The following is a 17,319-nucleotide window of genomic DNA, read 5'->3' as shown; positions in this document are numbered from 1 at the left end:
ATCTAGTCTGGAATTTTTTGTTCCCTCTTAAACGTAAATGTCGAGTGGATAGCCAGACCTTCTAACCCTCGCAATAACCAGGATTGCCTCTCCTCATTTTGTCAGCAAGCTTCTTGTAAGAGACCTTCGCCTTGGTCAAATGTTCTCTGGCGGACTGGTAGGTCTTTTGAATTTTCTTACTGAACTCATTCGCAACTGGGACTGAGACTCCCGAACTCCCTAATATAATGTTTGGATGCTTACCAGAGTTCAAATAGAAAGGATAATAACCTGTGGAGGCATGAATAGCATTGTTGTACGTAAATTCTGCTGCCCAAATGAAATCTGGCCAATCATTACCTTGGTCCAGAAGATATAAGCGTAGGTACTGCTATATCTCCTGGTTAACTCTTTCTGACTGTCCATCCGTTTCCGGATGATTACTAGTAGAATAACGTGAGTCTATTCCAGGTTGTTTCATAAAGGCCCTCCAGAACTGGGAAACAAATTGGGGATCTCGATATGAGTTTACAATCACCAGAATGCCTTGAGCTCTCACTATGTGCTGTGAAAATAACTGTGTTAACTGAGAGGCTCTAGGAACCTTCTTTACAGGGATTGTGTCAAAACCTTGACTTGAAGGTAAATCTACAATCAAATCCATAGTAATGGTGTGCCAGGGATATGGTGCAATGGGAAGAGGCTGAAACTCACCTTCAGGAGCTAGTCGTGTTGTCTTTCCTTGAATGCATTTATCACAGGTTTGAATGTATTGTCTTATTTGAGGGATCATGGCAGGCCACCAGAAATACCTTTTGATCAATTCGGTAGTCTTCAAAATTCCTTTATGGCTAGCTAAAGGATCATCATGACACGCTTGTAGCGCTAGTTCTTGCAACTCACGAGTGGGCAAATATAAAGCATTTTCAACAAAAGGGAGATTTTCTAGAACCTTTCTTCCTTCTTTTTTGTTGGCCCAATCTGAAATTTCTTGGTCAGACACAGATTCTCGAACCTTCCTTTTTATTTCAGAAAAATGTAAGGTACAAACAAACTTTTCTGCTGGAATAATTGGAATCTTTTCAGCTTCTCCAGCTCGAGGTATATTATTCATTCTCGATAACGCATCTGCCTTACCGTTGTCAGATCCAGGTCTATGGGTAATGGCAAAATTAAAATCTGCAAAGTACAAGGACCATCTCAATTACCTTGGAGTTAATGTCTTAGCAGTCTTTAAAAACGGAATATTTTTATGATCGGTGAACACAGTGACTACATGATGAGCCCCTAATAAATAATGCCGCCATTCCTGAAAGGCATCCTTCACTGCCAATAGCTCTTTGTCAGCAATTAGATAATTTCTTTCAGGAGGAGTTAATTTCCTGGATCGAAATGCCACTGGGAGAAGTTGACCAGTTTCCTTGTGCCTCTGAGACAATACACCACCAATGCTTGGTCGGAGGCGTCAGCTTCCACAAAAAATGGCGCCTCAGGGTTAGGATGGAGAAGGATCGGGCTGTCGTAAAGGCTCTTTTTAGGAATTCAAGAGATTCTTCAGCATCAGTTGACCAATGGAAGGGTACTACTTTTTTCAAAAGTTTTGTAATGGGAACCACCTTTTTAGAAAAAACTTTTATAAACCGGCTGTAAAAATTGGCAAATCCAATAAAACTTTGCACCTCCTTCACTGTTTTAGGAGAAGGCCAATCCAGGATTGTTTGAATTTTAGCGGGATCCTCCATAGAAACTCAATTTTCCGATAAGACAAATCCCAAGAATTCTACGTCCTTCGCATGAAAGGCACACTTTACCAACTTCACATATAGGTTATTTTCCAACAATTTCTTTAGAACTGCTCTCACGTGATCTACATGATCTCTCAAATTCTGGGAGAATATTAAAATATCATCAATGTAGACTACTCAAAATTGATCTAAAAGCTGTCTCAGAACATCGTTCACAAAGTGCTGGAAAGCGGCCGGTGCATTACATAGCCCTTAAGGCATCACTTGGTATTCGTATTGACCAAACCGGGTGCGGAAGGCCGTTTTCCATTTGTCTCCCTTAGCAACTCAAATTAAATGGTACGCTCCATGATGATCTAGTTTGGTGTAGATTTTTGCATCTTTTATCTGATCTAGCAGTACTGAAATCAAGGGCAGGGGATATTGATTCTTCACTCTAACTTGATTTAACGCTCTATAATCGATAGAAGTTCTAAACTCGTCATTCTTTTTCTTTGGGACGAAAAAAAGGGGGAAAGAGACTTGGGATTGCGAGGGACAAATAAAACTGTTTGCCAAATATTTGTCCAAATATTCTTTTAGGAACTTGTTCTCTTTTTCAGTAAGGGCATAGATTCTACTGCAAGGTAGATTCGCACCTGGCTCAAGTTCGATCCTGCAATCATAAGATCTGTGGGGAGGTAGCTTCTCTGCCTCTGCTTCGTCAAACACTGCAGACAATTCTTCATATTCTGGGGGAATGACAACCTTTTCCAGAGCACAAACCACACTGGATTTAGTAGCTAAAACTTGAGCGGGACATGGTGCACTACTTATCTCTTGAGGACCATAACAATGTTTCCGACAGTACCTTGAATTTAATTGGGCAGTCCTCTTTTCCCAATTAATTTCAGGGTTGTGCTCCATAAGAAACGGTAAGCCCAAGATCAGCTGAAATTGAGGAGCATCTATGAGATTGAAAGATATATTTTCTTGGTGTCCTAGATGATCTTTCAGAACTATAGGTTCAGTTTCATTTATGATAGGGCCTGAAGCCAGGTTTGTTCCATCCACCACACGAACAGGCTCTGTGATTCTTTTTTTTGACAAGATGTATTCCCATTTTTGTGGCATACTGGATGTCGCAGAAATTTCCCGTAGCTCCTGAGTCAATCATCACTGAAACCTCCTGCAGCTTCTCTGCCTCTGCTTCGTCAAACACTGCAGACAATTCTTTATATTCTGGGGGAATGACAACCTTTTCCAGAGCACAAACCACACTGGATTTAGTAGCTAAAACTTGAGAGGGACAAGGTGCACTACTTATCTCTTGAGGACCATAACAATGTTTCAGACAGTACCTTGAATTTAATTGGGCAGTCCTCTTTTCCCAATTAATTTCAGGGTTGCGCTCCATAAGCAACGGTAAGCCCAAGATCAGCTGAAATTGAGGAGCATCTATGAGATTGAAAGATATATTTTCTTGGTGTCCTAGATGATCTTTCAGAACTATAGGTTCAGTTTCATCTGTGATAGGGCCTGAAGACAGGTTTGTTCCATCCACCACATGAACAGGCTCTGTGATTCTTTTTTTTTGACAAAATGTATTCCCATTTTTGTGGCATACTGGATGTCGCAGAAATTTCCCGTAGCTCCTGAGTCAATCATCACTGAAACCTCCTGCAGCTTCTTTTCTCTGAAGTTGAGGCCAAAGGAGATGGTGAAATGATGGGAAGCAGACTTTGAGGTGTTTGCCACTAATTAGGATTCAGGGGCTGGTTGGTGTTGTGAGTCAACCAGGGTTAGTCTCTTAGTAGAATGAGTTTTCTCTTTTCCTGAATTATCTTGTTTAGGCTTCTTTGGGCATATATTTCTGCCTGCTTGTTTGTAATATATTCCGATGGTTACACTCATTTTCTTTGGTCTTTGCATTCTTCCGGGGGAGTTTGGGGGGTGTAACTGTGATGTATTGATATGCATTAGTATGTGTGTTGCAGTGGGTGAGGGTGGGGGTTGGAGTGGGGGTGTTGCATGTGTGTGTCCATGTTTTTTGCCTCCCCCCTCCCCTGTGTAGTAGGTGCAGTACTCACTGTGGTCTTCGCCGCCGGCGTTCGTGCTCCTGGTAGAGGAGCAGGAAGACTATTGCAGGTAGAATTTGGAGTTCCGGTTCCATGGTGTCCTCGTGGAGTGTGTAGAGGTGAGCGCTTTCCCTAGAAATTCCTGTTTCCGCCGTGTTTTTATCCGCGGTGTATCCGCCCCGGAAAGGGTGGCGGATTGGCCTGTCATAATAGTGTGGGTGGTACATTGTCTTCTGCCTGTCTGTTGGCGGTGACCGCTGCGCTGTTGTACCACTGTGGCGGTCGGAGTGTTAAAGTAGCTGTCTTTGTTGGCGGTTTCCGCCACAGTCGTAATTGCTATTTTTTTACCGCCGGCCTGTTGGCGGTCTTACCGCCGCTTTAACACCATCCGCCAGGGTTGTAATGACCACCATAGATTCTTAGATCTTCGCTTGTCCTTTTTCTCTTTAGACAGGGAACCTCTAAGACTGACGATTTGCATCGGTTCTTCCGATGAGTGTGTCTCGAAGGTATTGACACTTTCCCCTTTACTCCTGTTAAGTGCGGTGGGATAGGATGAAATTCTCTCTTTCATTCAGCTTTTCTTTCATACAGACGCTGATCAATCTGTAAGACTAGATCAATACATTTTGACACATCAGTAGGTCGAACTGGAATCTAGGTTAGCCCATCTTTCAGTTCTTCTCGTAAACCTCGGTAAAAAAAACGCAACCATTTTGCTCTCAGGCCAACCAGTCTCCACAATTAATTAGTTGAATTGGGCCAGATAAGAGATCAAATCCCTATTTCCTTTTTTTAAGTCTAGTAATTCATTATCTGTGGCTTGGGAAATTGTTCTGCGGTCCAAAATTTGAAGGAATTCGGTTTTAAAAAATTCAAAATTATATAATATAGGGTCATTTCATGACACCAAAGGCATGGACCATGAACTTGCAATTCCACTCAAATAAGACAAAATGAACGCTGTTTTTGACTGCTCCTCTGTAAAAATAACGGATCGACAAAGGAAGTGTTAGGAGCACTGGGTTAAAAATATCTGAGCCTTGTAAGGATCTACACTAAAACATTCAGGTGGGGCCAGTAGTTTGGTCATGGATTGAATTGTTGTTTGACTTTCCACTGTTGCAGTGATGTCTGGCACTATGTGGTGCAGCAGGCGTACAATAGACTCCCACGTCAGACGGTAGAGTCTGATCACATCTTCTTCCCTGAGGGAAAGGATGGCTGTGTGCTGGTGAAATATCCTCTCCCACCTTCTGCACTGCCTTTGTGGCTGCTGCAGTGGTGTTAGGGGTTGCAGCGGTGGTGTTGGTAGCACTTGTTGTTGTCGCGGTCGACTTCTGTGTGTGCCAAGCTGGAGCAGTAACTGGCCAATGCTCCTTCTGTGAGTTTCCCTTATGTAGTAGTGTGTGGGCCTCATTTTAACGCCTGGTCTGACTACGCATTAACATTTTGGCACTAATCAGAACTAGTGTAATTTTTTGGACTGGGTCATTTGTGTGCGTCATTTTTGCATTGGGTTGTAATTATGGCGCTAGCAGGTTAGTGTCATTTTTTGGGAGAGAACGCCTACCTTGCATATCATTGTCATACAACACAAGGTTGGGTGACACTCTGAAAAAATTAAGCAAAGTCTAGAGTTTTGTTGCTAGACTGGTCTAGTGACAAAATATAAATATGGCGAAAGGTTAACGCCACCTTTGCATCAAAAATAATGGCGCGAAGACGGCACTAACTTTTCTTAAATATGGACATTAGTATACTAGATGGATTACAACATTCAAGGACATTTCCGCTGTGTTTCTGTAGCCTACTTCAGTTTTTCACATTCATGAGTTGTCTTTGTTTAATTTTGCATATTTTGTTCAAAACATCTCTGGATGACAGTGACGTAAAAAAGTAATATGCTTTCTTAGAAATGCAATAGTGTTAACATATAATGCCACTGACGTGAATTATTCTGATTTGCCAACGAATTGTTACATGGGATCATACTGTGCTGAATTTGTGGTTTAGCTAATTTTCTGTGCATGAATTGAGCAGAAGAACCCCTTGGTTTTGGAAATGAGCTAGATTTTTTTAAGAGATTTATTTCTCATTCTTTATGGGGTGCTGCCATATCTTTTCCTGAGTTTGCTGCTTGTTTGGGATTTAGAATGATTTCTGTTTTTTTTTATTAATCTGTATTAACTGAGCAGTTTAAGCCTTTGTGACATTTATTCAGTATCACTTGATTTTGAGATTTCTGTAATAAAACCTTATAAGTTTTCCATGAAACTGAATGCAATTATTTAGTGATCTTAGGGCCTTATTTAAAACTTGACGGACAGGTTACTCTGTTATGACAGTGATGTAAATCCCGTCCGCCGAAATCAAAATCTCATTATAAACCATACGTTTTAGATTTCTGCTGATGGGATATCTGTCACCATTGTGACGGAGTAATTTGTCCGCTAAGTCCTAAATCAAGCCATTAGTTATTTATTTTTTAAGCTTTGCTAAACTGATGTTGGGTGGTGTGCATTTCTTAAGTAAGTTCAACCCGTAGTGGAACCTCCTGAGGTAAACTGTTGAGTTCAGAAATTTTTGGGGTGTAATGATTAATAGGGTTCACTTGTAATTATTTGAGTATGGGTGTCACTTTAACTATTGGTAGCAGAGGATAGTTCCGTAAGAGCACCTCCTCTTTGTAAGGGGTCCTCAAAAAATGTCCTGGTCCTTAATGCCCCTCTCTGAGAACGATGGGCCTTTCAGAACTGCCACTGATGGTTCCAGAGACTGGAGTTTTCCCAGGAAAGCCGACTTTCCGGTGTATTCCTAAGCTATTTGGAGTGTAAGTATGAATGGGGCAAACTGATTGATGCGTGATTTGTATTTGCCGGGTGTGTCGAAGTATGAGCTTGCAATATGGATTGTTGTGCACTTTGTGAGATGTATGGATATGTAATGTTAATTGTTGGTGCAGTTGATGGACTAACCACTGTATTGTTGATGTACTACTCATACTAGTAATAGAGTTTATCATTACGCCTGTGAAAAGGTCTTTGATCAGTCTATACAAAAGGAATTCCCCAGAGACAGATGTTGGGAGTACCTGGAAACAATGTTTTGGCATTTTGCATTTGTCTGTGTTGTAAACAGGTCTTTATGTGGCATGCCCCATTTTGAAAACTTTTGTGAACCACCTCTTGTTTGAGTTTCCACTGATGGAATGAGCCTACTTGTCTACTTAGCCTTTCTGCTTTTAAGATTTGGATGCCTGACTTTGGAGAAAGGCAACACAAAAGGACATATTGTGTAAGTCTAGATAGGACCTAGAATCTTGTATCTCCCGGTTTGTTCAGGTAAAACATGTTATGTTATGTTATGTTATGTGGTATATTATGTTATGTTAGTTTCCAGGCCCAGCCCCACTTACATTGACTGGGCCTCTAACCAGTTAAGGCCCTTTCAGACACAGCTCTCCATTGCTTTGAGGCTCCCGCCTCGTTCCATGGTGCTCTCTCTCTCTCTCTCTCCCACTCTCTCAAACCTCTCATCTCTCTTCAGCTGTCTTACTCACTTTCAGTCATGTATCACTCCTTCTGGAGCTCTTGTGTTCCTTTTGCTCCTCTTAGATCTCTTTTTCATCCTCTCCTGTTTTGGTCCTTTTTGGAGCTTGTTTCTCCTTCACCACTTATTGCGCCTGTTTCTAAAAGCTCACCTCTTTTTGCACCTTTTTCGACCAACTCCTTTTAATCTTCACCCCATTTTTTGCCTTCTACCAGCTCTTTTAACTTTATCTCCCTGTCTGCGTCTTTTCTGTTAGCTCTTATCTCCTTTTGTACCTCTTCTGCTACCTCCTATCTCCTTTTTGTGCCTTTTCTGCCAGCTATTTCTAATTTCACCCATTTTGTGCTGTTCTGTGTCACGCTTCCACTCTCCCCATCACAGGCCCCTTCTACCCACAGGCTCAAACCCCTCCTACGCCATTTGCCACCTCGAGCACCCCCGCTCTTCACCTGCTTCTTCCTGCATCTCAGTGTAGCACGGCCCACTGACCCTGGTGCTCCTCCGCTCCCCCAGGACCTACTTAATGGCTGCTGTTGCTCGTTCATGCTGCAGGCGGAGTTGGCGCACCAAAGGTAAGCCTGTGTATACTCATTGGTGCCTAGATCGTGCACAGTGCCATGAATCCTGGCCCAGTCACCCCTCAGCGATACTCTGCAGAGCTACTTTGATCGCTTGACCTGGGATACCTCTTCTCCCACAGCTGCTGCACCACACCACACACCATGGTAGGAACCTTCACCTGCATGCACTGCTGCTTCACCTGCAGTAGTCTACCCACAGATCCCACACATGCACCAGCAACAACATCAACAACCCCACCTACCACCACACCCCACCCCACAATACACCCGCACATCAACACTCATGTATGCTGTTCAACACATGATTTTTCAACAAACATGCAACAGAGGTCTGGGACCTTCTTAGCAGCAATGCTCTAGACCTCCTCTTCCTCAAGGAAACCAGTTTCAACTCCACATTGACACCCAACTTTGCAGTGGTGATCCTAGCGGGTTAAAAGATTGCATGACAGGACTGTCTTCACAAGCCAGTAGAAGGATTTGTAGTCATCTTCAATAACTCTATCAAGTGCTCAATGTTGACGGAGAGCGCCACCCTATTCCTGGAACATCTGCACTTCAAGCTACAAATCCCCAAAAACCTCACCCTAAATGGAAACCTGGTACTGATCACATGGGCTACAAGCTACATTCAGCAGCCTCATCACCAACTTCATCGCCCCTCTCAACATCGACTCCGGAGCCTTCATACTCCTCGGCGACCACAACTTCCACCTAGAAGACAGTACTGGCCCCTGCTTCACAGCCCTCTTTAAAAGCCTGAATGTAATTTAATTAACCTAGTTCATCACAGAGCCAGCACACATTGCAGTATACACACTAGACTGCATGTTCATCACCAGCAACAGCATCAAGTACAACTCCACTTCACCACTCACTTGGACAGACCACTCTATCATCCACTTCCAAATCAACAAACTGCAAGACAATGCACTGACCAGCATCAGCGTACCCTACTGCAGCAGGGGTCAAATCTCAGGAGCAGACTGGCTCAATGACCTTAGCTCAGGTCAACCTAACCCAATGGACAACTTCAACAAGGACATGACCAACTTCAACAACTGGATCAAGAACCGTGCAGACTCCCTCTATCCCATCAATCCACCAAGCAAAGAACACCCAACAAGCAGGACAGGTAGTACACAGAGGATCTCTGAAACTCCAAACAGCACTGCAAACAGCTAGAAAGAAAATGAAGAGCCATCCCATGAGACCACCAATAGAACCCCCTACAAGACTGCACTAAATGCTACCACCAAGAAAAGTGCGATAGAAGAATGCATCAAAGGGAGCTACAACAGCTGCAGGGCGATATTCTTGATCATCATGGAATTCACCATACCCTCGGACTCTGTCAACAGCATCACATCCACTCAAGAACTCTGTGACAACCTATAAGACTTCTTCCACAGTAAAATAGCGAAGATCTACAGCAACTTTGCATACCAGCCAGACCGTAGCGATCTCATCACCAACCTGGCCATCATCAACTAAGACAACCACCTGACTGAATAGAAAACTCTCACCGGAGAAGATACAATGACGATCAAGAAGACCACCCACTCTGGGGCCCTAACAGATCCTTGCACCACCACGTCTACAACCTTGGATCATCGCCAATCAGCATTGCTTCCACCCATATCATCAACACCCCCATCACATCTGCTGCATTCCTGGAAGACTAGAAGCATGCAGCGGTCATTGCCCTCCTCAAGAAACTGCCGTCCGAGCCAGCCTGAGCCAATAGAGCAACTTCTGACCAATCTCCCTGCTTCTCTTCCCAGCCAAAGTGATAGAGAAGGCTATCAACAAGTAACTCACAAGCCACCTTGAAGTACAGTACCTACGGGACAACACTCAATAAGGTTTCAGAAAAAACACAGCACTCATCGCAGCCACCAATTACATTCAGACCATTGTGGACCGAGGAGAAACAGCAGCCCTAATCCTGTTCGACCTTTCTGTGAAATACAACACAGTCTTCCACAACATTCTTTTCAAAAGATTCCACAAGACTGGCATTCAGGGACATGCACTTAACTGGATCTACTCCTTCCACATGTGAAGAACCCAAAGTGACAGACTGCCACTCTTCATATCGGAGACCAAGAACCTGATTTACAGAGTCTCCCAAAGATAGCGTCCCATCCCAACCCTGTTCAGTGACTACATGACACAACTCACCAGCATCATCCGATCCAAAGGCATTGCCATCATATCCTACACTGACCACACCCATCCCAACCTCTCTCTGATGGACAAGACAACCACCACCAGAACCAACTTCACTGACTGCATGAGCATGGTAGTAGATTGGATGAGAACCCCCAAGTGTTTGAAGTCCAACTCCAGCTAAACAGGACTACTGGTCTTTGGAAACAAGATCGTACCATGGGACCCAAGCGGGAGCTAGAAGCAACACCCACCGATCGATCCTGAAATCTGGTGATTATCCTGGATGGCAAGTTCAACATGACAGTACAAATCACAAGAGACTGCTGCCTGCTTCTACATCCTACATATGCTACAAAAGATTTGCAAGTGTTTGCCACAGAACACAAGCCAAATCATCATGCATGCACTCATCATAATCAGACTTGACTATGGTAACACATTCTACACTGGAATCACTGAGCAGCACCTGCACCGACTTCAGACTGTCCAGAATGCTGCTGCAAGACTCATAACTAACATTCCATGCCACAACCACATCTTACCCCACGTCAGAGAGCTCCACTGGCTCCCCTTCCACAAACACAGCCAATTCAAACTTCTCATGCACACGGACAAAGCCTTGCACAACACCGGACCAGCATACCTGAACAGTCTCTTACAGTTTCACCAGCCTTCCCAACAGATACCTTCGGCCTTTCTCTCATTCACACACATCCCCATCCACAAAACTGGAGCAGGAGGTCACTCATTCTCCTACATTGCACCCAAAACATGGAACGATTTTCCACAACACATTAGAGCCTCCTCTTCACTCCTTGAGATATGCAAGCAGCCAAAGACCTGGCCCTTCAACTAACTCAGTGAGGACCACAAGCCTACACACCTGCTGAAGTGCCTGGATACCCTCACAGGTGATTAGTGCGCTATACAAATCAACATAACATAACATACACAACATAACATACCATGTAATAACATAACAGGTAAAACATTGTTGTCTGTTAGGATCCGTTCAGACCTTTTGCAGACATGCATATAGAATGCTTTCAGTGTCAGGAATACTGCCTTGAGTTTCAGATTTTATTGATTCTTGAGTGCTTTGTTACCGTCTACTCCTCATTTTTTCCATTTGTGTGCCTCAACCTGTGTGGCATGCAGCTATTGTGATGGTCAAAGAGGGGGGTGTTGCTTGAATAATTTCCCTATTGGGACATTGTGAATGTTCCACCATTGCATTTCCTTTTGTACCTTTTCTGTAAATAGGTTATCCCTGTTCTCTGTTGTCTGTGACAATTGGTTGTGTAACCACTCTTGAATTGGTCTCTTGTGAAATCTGGAAAGAGGAATTTGTGATATGCATGAGGCTGTCCTTCCCAGTACCTTAAAGAAGAAAGACTATTGAGGGTCCCTGGTATAATAAGTAGCCCATCCAGGGAAAATACTTGAGTACAAGAGAAAAATAAATGAGCTACAACTAGTATTCACTGTTGTCCACAGTAATATACAGAACAACTAAGAGATAATATTAACAAAGGTACAAAAAAAGGATATTTATTACATATGTATGTACAACAAACACAAAGCACCATAGTCAAAGTTATATAAATATATACATATTCACAAGGAAAAGACAAACACTTATTTCTTTAAATATACCTACAGATATATACAATTGATAGACAAAGACAAAGGCCCGTATTTATACTTTTTGACGCTAAACTGCGCTAACGCAGTTTAGCGTCAAAAAATTTTGCGCCGTCTAACGTCATTCTGAAGCGCCATGCGGGCGCCGTATTTATTGAATGGCGTTAGCCGGCGCAAGCAGACCGGCGCTGCCTGGTGTGCGTGGAAAAAAACCACGTACACCAGGCAGCGCCGGCGTTGGGAAAAGTGGCGCTAGGGCGTCTTAAAAATGGTGCAAGTCAGGTTGACGCAAAAAATCGCCTCCACCCGATTTGCGCCATTTTTAACGACGCCCAGACGCCATTTACATGACTCCTGTCTTAGTAAAGACAGGAGTCATGCCCCCTTGCCCAATGGCCATGCCCAGGGGACTTATGTCCCCTGGGCATGGCCATTGGGCATAGTGGCATGTAGGGGGGCACAAATAAGGCCCCCCTATGCCACCCAAAAAAGAAATGTATACTTACCTGAACTTACCTGAATGTCCCTGGGATGGGTCCCTCCATCCTTGGGTGTCCTCCTGGGGTGGGCAAGGGTGGCAGGGGGGGTCCCTGGGGGCAGGGGAGGGCACCTGTGGGCTCATTTTGAGCCCACAGGCCCCTTAACGCCTACCCTGACCCAGGCGTTAAAAAGTGGCGCAAATGCGGGGGTTTTTGACCCGACCACTCCCGGGCGTGATTTTTGCCCGGGAGTATAAATACGACGCATTTGCGTTGCCGTCATTTTTTTAGACGGGAACGCCTTCCTTGCATCTCATTAACGCAAGGAAGGCGTTCACGCAAAAAAATTACGCTATTTGCCCATACTTTGGCGCTAGACGCGTCTAACGCCAAAGTATAAATATGGCGTTAGTTTTGCGCCGAATTTGCGTCGAAAAAAACGACGCTAATTCGGCGCAAACGGAGTATAAATATGCCCCAAAGTGTCACACAAGACGAGACAGTTAAGATAGTAGAAGCACAACAATAAACATAAATAAAGTTCAAATTTACAAAAATATGATGAAATACAAGCTAAGTATACACTTTCTCTTTCTGGAGCTTTAATAATATTCACAATATTGTGTAGCATATTGTGATTTAAATCTTGACTGCGTCTCCGTCTTACTAATTTATGAGAGAAAAAGATTTATACTTTAACACTATAAATTCATAGTCCATCCAAACAACTGTAGGAACCAAGCCTACGCGCGTTTCGGCGGTAACCATCCAATTTATAAGGCCGCCTTCATCAGGGTAGTTCCTTTTCAATATTTAATAAACAATATCGCCGGTCTTATCAGTTCTCGTCCTTCCCGTACGTATATATCCTGACAGACATAAAAAACAACGAAATAATACATTTGATCCAATTCCTCGAGATCCAAATAACCACCAGAAATTTACACCGAGATAATACCACAACCAAAATCAGATCTAGAGAGTCGAAGGTAAAATAAAATGAAAAAAAAAAAGTAAAGTGATGAAATAACAAAACAAAAATGATTGAACACCTAAAGCCAGGGGGGTATCCACATATATGGTGGGGTTCTGTTGCATGCATTTATTGCTTTAATTCATTTGCACTGGCTTTAGGTGTACCCTCTATACGTACGGGAAGGATGAGAACTTATAAGACCGGCGATATTGTTTATTAAATATTGAAAAGGAACTGCCCTGATGAAGGCGGCCTTATATATTGGATGGTTACCGCCGAAACGCACGTAGGCTTGGTTCCTACAGTTGTTTGGATGGACTATGAATTTATAGTGTTAAAGTATAAATCTTTTTCTCTCATGAATTAGTAAGACGGAGACGCAGTCAAGATTTGAATTACAATATGGTACTATTGTGAATATTATTAAAGCTCCAGAAAGGAAAGTGTATACTCAGCTTGTATTTCATCATATTTTTGTAAATTTGAATTTTATTTTTGTTTAGTGTTGTGCTTCTACTATCTTCACTGTCTCATCTTGTGTGACACTTTGCTTTGTCTTTCAATTGTATATATGTGTAGGTATATTTAAAGAAATAAGTGTTTGTCTTTTCCTTGTGAATATGTATATATTTATATAACTTTGACTATGGTGCTTTGTGTTTGTTCTACATACATATGTAATAAATATCCTTTTTTGTATCTTTGTTAATATTATCTCTTAGTTGTTCTGTATATTACTGTGGACAACAGTGAATACTAGTTGTAGCTCATTTCATTTCTCTTGTATTCCCAGTACCTTCATCACAAATCTCACAGTTAGAGACTGTCCTTTCTGGTAGACGTGAACTTGCTATGTCAATGGATGGATTCTCTTTTACACCAGGAGAGCCCTTCCCTTGTTTTAATTCAAACCCAGTAGGAAAACCACTTCCTTCAAGGGTGCTGGCAAGGATTTCTCCATATTTAGAGAAACTCCAATTTTTCTGTAAGGCATGTTTTACTTTCTTTACACACGCCTTGCATTTCCACATGCATACCCCGCCTCCAAAGGTGAATTAACCTCAGCTCAACCCCTAGTAGCTATAGCAACGAGCAGAGAGGGTTTACTTAGACCAGTCTTTAAAGTATGCATGCAGTACCAAAACAGAAATGAAGTCAAAATGCAAAAATGAATTAGAAAAATAGAGAAATGTAATAAAATGAAACCGAAATGTCAAAAATCTATTACGGGGGCTGGGGATAGGAATGTCTAAAGTCTTAAGTAGAAATAGCCTCAAAAAGCACAAAGGGCCAATGACAGTCAATGGTCATGATAGACTAGGACCTAGGTTAAATTTGAGGCTGGCCACTGCGGAACCTGTGTCAGATACACCAGCTAGGTTCATCCTGGTGAAGGATTTTACCTCCTGACTTAGGGCCCAATTTATATTCTGTTGGACGGCCCATTGTTCCACCATGGCAACGGAGTACATTACACTGTCACCCTGATGGAGGGACCACCCGCCAGATTTATAAATGATTGTCAACCTGGCATTGCCAAGAACTGCTATCAAGGCTGCTCCTGGCAATGCTTTCAACAGTTTGTTGCAAGGCTCTATCAACATGAGCACTTTACTACTGCTTAGCAGGTAAAGAGTTCTAAAGTCAGCAAAAATATAGGGTCCAGCAATAGGTGAAAAATCTAGGGTGACCACACAGAAAAGGCAGACTTCCTGCAAAACTTATAGCTTTATCTACTGTTAATGTCAGTCAAGGAAGACCTGCTCAGTGAGATAGCTATTGTCTAGGTTACAGCATGAATGTTTGCTGTACTACTTACTATTCTGTGTGTGCTTTGTAAGGTGGGGAAAGCTTTCACTGCTGCTGGCTCTTCTGTGCCACTTCTGTGAATATAAAGGCAGCCTGTACTGCCACAGCCAACTCTGTTCCTGATGTAAGTGACGGGGTGACCCTTGCAATGAAAGTTGTGCCTGTTTATTTGTGGGTAGCAATTGGACATTTGAGGCTGTAATGTGGCACCTTAACATGATCATCTGGTATAAAATGGCTGACCCCTACAATTGATGCATCTTTGACATAGCATGACAACATCCCAGTACGTACGTACTGCAGGGCATATTCATGAGCCCCATTGTGTCATTCTTTCACCACACAATGTGGTGCAAGAGTAGCGCAACTGAAAAATTCGATTTATGAATCCATGCAAAGCCACCAGTGGCTTCATACATCTTGAGTAATTGAACACAGCGCAAATTGCTGCGTTGCATTACTTTGTGGCAGCGAGGCATTGCCATGCATGTTGTGTGGGTGTTCCTGCGCAACATCCATCGACTCATTCCCAGATTTACCAGAAGCGGTAGACCTGAGAATGCTCCAAAAACCTACGCCTACCCACATCAGGTGTCACGACGAGAAATATCTTTATTTCTCCTGGTTTCTCCATTCTGCAGCACACAGAGAAAGAGGAAAATGTCTCAGGGGATTGTTTTTGTACAGGAAGGTGCCCTTTTGCTGCACAAAAACTAATCCTGCATGAAAAAGGAGGCAGCCTTGCACAATGGTGCAAAGGAGGCCTGCGTTGGCGCTAGTCTGCCAAAAGCTGAAAAATAAAATGACAGTAAAATATTGTTTTATTTTTCAGCTGCTGGCTCAGCTAGTGGGGCGACGCTCCTTTGCCATTGCAAAGGAGCCACCCCTGGTAAACAATATACCCCAAAGTTTAGACAGGTTAACCCAGTCAAAGGCACAGCTTAGGTCCATTAATGCCAAATATAGTGCTCCCTTTTGAGCAACCATATATTTACAAATTATGAAATTTAGATTCCGGCATTGCACCATTGTGCCTCTCCCTTAACTAAACCAATACTGGGATGGACATAAAATATTATTAGTTTGCACTCAGTCCTCTATCGGGTGCAAAACGACCTGGCCCACAATTCTGACCATTGAATCAAGTAAAGAATTAGGTCTGTGACATGTCAGGTCTTGTCTATTGGCCTTTTTAATAACAGGAGCAATTACTGCAGAGCTTTCATGAGCTGGGAATATTGCTGCCGAGATTGCATTAAAAATGTAAAAATATTAGTTAAGATCGGAGCTCAGAGTAAGATATCTGTCTTATAAAGGTCCATAGGTACGAAGTTTGTCCCTGGCGCCTTACTGAAGGGGCCGGCCAAAATGGCTGCATGAATTTCATCTATCTCAAACAGGATACAAGAAAAAGGCGAGGATACTTCCACAGAGTCAGGCGAGCCACAGCTGGTTCCTACAGCATATACCATGGTGAAGAGTTCCACCCACTGAAGGGGGTGGTTGTAGAACCATTATCCTCATTGGGGTATGGGACAATCTGTTTGCTGTTAACAATTTCCCCCAAACCCTTGGCGTTCCCAGAGAGACAGGTAGATAAAAGACGCTCCCATCAATCCTCTTTTAAGGACAGCTTCCTGGCCCTAATGCCATTCTTGTAGACAGCTCTGGCAAGGTGATGGCCTGTGGGTCTCTGGGGTGGCATTAAGGGCGTAGAGTTGTTAGCAAACCAACCCCTCTCAATGGGTCTACTAGGTCTAGGTATCTCGTCCATGATAGAAGTCACAGAAATGATTAGCAAGAGAGAGGACTCCAAGATACCAAAATCAGGGGGAAGTTGAAGATAACAATAGCCACCAACATGGTGGGAATAGAGAAGTGGCGCCATTTAACTATACAGCCCTCATCTTTAGTAGCCAGGTTCTTTAAAATCTGCCCGACCTCCCCTTGGTATGGCTAATCTAACCTTAATAGGGTTGTGGTCGCTAAAACAAGTTTCATGAACCATCCGAAATCTAAGCCTCCTATCTAGGGGTCTTGTAACAAAGACATAGTCAATGATCGTTCCTCTGCCCCGCCCAATAAAAGTTGGTTGTTGACCAGCAGGTACCACCCCCCTTGCAAGGGCATTGAACAAACCAAATATCTCAGCAGCATGAGACAGCTGTCTCCCTCTAGCATCTGATGACAGGGGGCAAAGCGGGACGTCTTCAGCCAAGTAGGGGTTTGGATTAATATAGTTAAAGCCGATCTTGCCCTTAACAACAATACATTGAAAGACAATAAAGTGACACCCACAAGGTTTGAATACCATTGTGCCTT

Source organism: Pleurodeles waltl, chromosome 2_1 (assembly GCF_031143425.1).
Source record: "Pleurodeles waltl isolate 20211129_DDA chromosome 2_1, aPleWal1.hap1.20221129, whole genome shotgun sequence".
NCBI lineage: Eukaryota > Metazoa > Chordata > Amphibia > Caudata > Salamandridae > Pleurodeles > Pleurodeles waltl.
Note: the sequence above shows the minus strand (reverse complement) of the source record.